This window comes from Rhipicephalus sanguineus, chromosome 4, assembly GCF_013339695.2.
Source record: "Rhipicephalus sanguineus isolate Rsan-2018 chromosome 4, BIME_Rsan_1.4, whole genome shotgun sequence".
Classification (NCBI taxonomy): Eukaryota; Metazoa; Arthropoda; class Arachnida; order Ixodida; family Ixodidae; genus Rhipicephalus; species Rhipicephalus sanguineus.
In genome coordinates this window covers 94,144,648-94,150,188 of record NC_051179.1, presented here as the reverse complement: position 1 = coordinate 94,150,188, position 5,541 = coordinate 94,144,648, and positions in this window count along the sequence as shown.

Here is a 5,541-nt window from a genome sequence, read left to right as displayed (position 1 = left end):
ATTTTAGGAGTTCTAGCTGCGGAAGCTTGCTCTTGCCGGAAGATAACGGTGGTGAACGTTAGTGGGGCGGGGGGTTGAAGGCGATAGACATTCATTCAATTTGACGCGTAGGTTCGCTGTAGGGTAACAACCTTGTCACGGTATTTTCCAGCGTCTAAACTCTCGCTGTCTAACAGGTCGTCTGGCGTCCTCTTCAAAAATCGCCTCAACAACATTCTCTATCTGTCCTTAAAAGGACCTGATTCGATCGAGGAGTACACTTACAGTAGCTTTCGTGACCTCTCGAATCTCTCGCAAGTTGCCTTCCGCCTCGGCCAACAGGACATCGAGTTGAGACCACAGGCTGTTGCGCCGTCTAAGCCGTCGTTCCATTCTGTCGCACGCAGTCGTGGAATCTTGCCGAGATCACAGGTGCCGCGTCTTCTTTGATGTCGCGGCTCCGCACGTCGATTATGTCAGCGGTGTCTAAAGGTCCCGGGTTTCGGCACCATGTGTTGGACCTCTAGGCTGAAGAGGCCGTCACCCGTGCTCTCATCGCACGTACAGTAGCCCACACTCGGTTCTCGTTGTCCCATACTGCACAGATGTCCCTCTATGATAGTCGACATAGGGATGCCGATTTTCCTTCCGGGCTCTCTCGTTCTACTCTAGCTCTCATCTCTTCGTTTTGGCCTATGCGAAAAGCTGTTATCGCGATACGTTGCGCCTACCGAGTCCTGCGCCAGGTGACGCCTGTCACCTATGAAATTCCACTACCACAAACTCATAGACTACTACACCGAGAACTGACATCGTGCATGTTTCTTGCCTGAAGCCTACAACGGTGACACGCCCTTCGAACCATAGCACGCATCGGGACGGTGCCTTGCAGACCGGGGTAATGTCGTGGGTTGGAAAGGCCACTGTGGCACGGGCGCCGAATTGACACCGAATGAAGACGACGACGCGCTGTTGTTGTGGAGCTGGAGTCTGGAGCTGCCTTTACCAGCATTCCTGTGCACTATGGCAGTTTTAGCTCGAATTGTGCTAACGGAATAAATACGCCCCGTTAAAATATTTTAATATTCAAATTCAAGGCCCAGATCGAGGCGATGTCGAAAGAGAGCGCCTCGATCTTAATTAGGCTTAGTCGTATTTCGGCAATAAGATTGCCTGAAATAGGCCTAGACTCAGTCAGTAGTAATTAGTGTCTTTCTGAGCTTGGCTTCACCACCTTCATATAAAATTCGACTTCGAGTGCTTGGAATATTGGCCTTAATTAGGCTGGCTTAACTAAACCTATTTATGCTAGCTTAATTACGCGATACATGCTCGACTGTGCTTAAAGGGTGGTTAAGGGGTAAAGGGCTCCAGGAAGCATGATGCACGCACCAAGATTCACGTATTCTCGCTAAATAATTTAATATGGCCTTTTGATGTGGATAACTTTCGGTTTCGGTTCCTGGGCGCCGAGTGTTGGGCAGTGACCTAGAAGTGTAGGAGGCTTGATCACGTTACCAGATAAGGCTGTGACGCACTTAGCCACGAAGCGATCGAAACCCGGCGAGTGATGTAGCAACCGACGTTTTGCCGGTACTATAGTGAACTAGAATATATTCTAGTTCACTACAGCCGGTACGTACGTTGCGGAGGTGGCGGAGGTCCGGAGGTCACTCACGTCACTACAGCAGATCTGGTGTGACGTCACTACAACTTTCGTTGCCCATGCTACAGAGCTACGTCTGTGTTGGCGCGCTAACCATGGGACTCATTCGGGAGAATGGGCATTAAGTACACTTTGAAGAAAATTAAAATATATTGTAAACGTTTGCTGTTCCTACCTTTGGTGTGGAGGGTCCGTGCATACAGAGGAAACCCACAACAGCCTCGTTATAGCCTCAAACATTGATGGCACCACCCCTTTAATGAGATTCCGCTATATTTCTCTTGGCTTAGCTTAATTAGCACAGTTATGTCACATGAAACTCAAGTATTTGAGTTTTGTGTGATATGTATTGGGTGGACTTGCTTGGATGACACACTTCACCATTCTTAAATAAAATTGCACCTAATTGACACTAATTACTTAATTTGGTTCAATTAGCCTCAACTCGGACAGTACTGATTATTATGTTTCTGAGCTTGGTTTCACTAGCCTCGTAGGGAATAGGGCTTGGATTGCCCCCTTTCTGTGTCTCATACCCATTCCTGATTATGATACTTTTCTGGTGACACGAATCGCCGTAACAAAAAGCTTAGAAAATGGAAATTGCGGTTTTCTTGTATAGAGCACGAAAGAGTGATATTGTCACGTGGCCGTGACGTCGACGAAGGCAGCAGTCAGCACGTCCGAGATGAAACTCTTTATTAGGCCGAACTTGTGGCCGGGAAGAATGATGAACTCCAACTACAGCAATAAACTGATAGCGGCGAACAGAGCGCCGACCGTCGATCAACTGACAAGCGGTCAAGCGCGTCGGCTTTTATACAGGCGCTATCGAATTTTCCAGCAGTATCGCTGGTGGCGGCATTCTCTCTCGACAAAGCTAGAACATTCACGGGCGGCGCGCAATCTTAACAAAACGATCTACTACAATCGAGAAGCTTCTCGAACACTGCTTTGCGGACAGCGTCGATCGTTGATAACGTCCTAGCTGGTCAAACCCGAATAATTCAAACTAAAACAAGAAGTGGGCGTGGCATTACCCCCCTCTGAAAAAGCATCGTCCCGATGCTTGTGAAAGATCAAAGTGAGAAAAAAAAGTATATATACATAAATAAATTACAATAACAAAGGAGAAAATAGAGTCCCCAGGTTCGCTAACGCGCGAAAAACGGCTTAAGACGCACGACATGAACGACTTCAGGTCGTGCGCGGCGTCGCTGGGAGTTCGTAATGCCATCCGGGATGACCTCGTATTCAAGAGCGCCGAGGCGTCGAAGAACATTGTATGGCCCGAAGTATCGCCGAAGGAGGTTTTCGCTAAGCCCACGTCGGCGTATCGGCGTCCAGACCCAAACACGGTCGCCGGGCTGGTATTCCACGAAGCGTCGTCGAAGATTGTAGTGACGGCTGTCGGCGTACTGCTGGGTCTTGATGCGCAGGCGGGCGAGCTGTCGAGCTTCTTCGGCACGTTGTAAGTAAGCGGCGGCGTCAAGGTTTTCTTCGTCGGTGACGTTCGGTAGCATGGCGTCGACCGTCGTCGCCGGGCTCCTTCCGTAGACCAACTTGTACGGCGTCATCTGCGTTGTTTCTTGCACGGCCGTGTTGTAGGCGAAGGTCACGTACGGAAGGACGGCGTCCCACGTCTTGTGCTCAACCTCGACGTACATGGCCAGCATGTCGGCGATGGTCTTATTTAGACTTCGGTGAGGCCATCGGTCTGCGGGTGGTAGGCGGTGGTGCGGCGGTGGCTCGGCTCGCTGTATTTGAAGATCGCCTGAGTTAAGTCCGCAGTAAAGGCGGTACCTCTGTCTGTGATGAGGACCTCTGGGCGCCATGACGCAAGACGATGTTCTCCACGAACAACTTGGCTACCTCGGCGGCGCTGCCTTTGGGCAAGGCCTTTGTCTCGGCGTAGCGGGTGAGGTAGTCAGTCGCTACGACGATCCACTTGTTGCCGGAAGTCGACGTCGGGAACGGCCCCAGTAGGTCCATCCCGATTTGCTGGAACGGCCGGTGAGGTGGTTCGATTGGCTGCAGAAGTCCCACTGGCCTAGTCGGCGGTGTCTTCCGTCGCTGGCAATCTCGGCAAGTCTTAACGTAGTGGGCGACGTCGGCAGCAAGGCGTGGCCAGTAGTATTTTTCCTGTATTCTGGCGAGCGTGCGGGAAACACCAAGGTGTCCAGCCGTCGGGTCGTCGTGTAGGGCCTGGAGGACTTCTGGTCGCAATGATGAGGGCACGACGAGAAGGTAGTCGGTTCGAAGTGGCGAGAAGCTCTTCTTCAGGAGAACGCCGTTCCGTAAGAAAAACGATGGCAGTCCTCGCTTGAATACCTTCGGAAGAACGGCGGTCTTGCACTCGAGGTACTCAATAAGGCCCCCCAGTTCCGCGTCGGCCCGTTGCCTTTCGGCGAAGTCGTCGGCACTTATAGTTCCGAGGAAGCAGTCATCGTCGTCGTCTTGCGGCGGCGCGTCGACGGGGGCACGAGACAGGCAGTCGGCGTCAGAGTGTTTTCGTCCGGACTTGTACACGACGGTAATATCGAATTCTTGAAGCCTGAGACTCCATCGTGCGAGACGACCTGAAGGGTCTTTCAAGTTAGCTAGCCAACATAAGGCGTGATGGTCACTGACAACTTTGAAGGGCCTGCCATAGAGGTAGGGGCGAAACTTTGACGTAGCCCAAGAATGGCAAGGCATTCCTTTTCTGTTGTGGAATAGTTTGCTTCTGCCTTGGATAGTGACCGGCTAGCATAACTGATAACCTTTCAAGCCCGTCAGTCTTTTGCACAAGGACGGCACCGAGTCCTACGCTGCTTGCGTCGGTGTGTATTTCCGTATCGGCGCAATCGTCGAAATGCGCAAGTATGGGTGGCGTGTGCAGGCGTCGTTTAAGTTCTTGAAAGGCTTGCACTTGCGCCGTTTCCCACCTGAATTCCACGTTATTCTTCGTGAGAAGCGTCAGTGGTTCGGCGATCCGTGAAAAGTTTTTGACGAAGCGTCGGTAATAGGCACATTAGCCGAGAAATCGGCGCACGGCCTTCTTGTCGGTGGGTGGCGCAAAATCGGTGATGGCAGCTGTTTTCCGCGGGTCTGGGCGCACTCCAGACTTGCTGATCACATGACCCAGAAACAAGAGCTCGTCATACGCGAATCTGCACTTTTCTGGCTTCAGGGTCAGTCCAGAGGCCTTGATTGCTTGAAGTACTGCCCCAAGCCGCCGGAGATGCTCGTCGAAGATCGAGGAAAACATGACGATGTCGTCCAAATACACAAGGCACGTCTGCCACTTCAATCCGGCCAGTACGGTGTCCATGACACGCTGGAACGTCGCAGGTGCCGAACAAAGACCGAAAGGCATGACCTTGAACTCAAAGAGGCCGTCGGGTGTTATAAAGGCCGTCTTTTCTCGGTCTCTCTCGTCGACTTCGATTTGCCAGTAGCCGGTCTTGAGGTCCATCGACGAAAAGTACGTCGCGTTGTGAAGTCGATCCAGGGTGTCGTCTATTCGTAGGAGGGGTACACGTCCTTCTTCGGGATTTTGTTCAGGCGCCGATAATCAACGCAGAAGCGCAGTGTCCCGTCCTTCTTCTTCACTAACACCACGGGTGACGCCCAAGGACTCTTGGACGGCTGGATGATGTTGTCGCGTAGCATCTCGTCCACTTCTTTATCGCGTCGCGCTCTCGAGTAGAAACTCTGTAGCGGCTCTGACGGAGTGGTCGAGAATTTTCTTCTGTTATAATGCGGTGCTTCGCGAGGGGCGTTTGTCGGACCCGCGATGACGGCGAGAAACATTCCTTGTATTGCAAGAGCAGGGTTTTCAGCTGGTCTTGCTTGGCCTTCGGAAGGCTCGGGTTGACGTCAAAATCCGGTTCGGGACCTCTATTCGTCGAAGC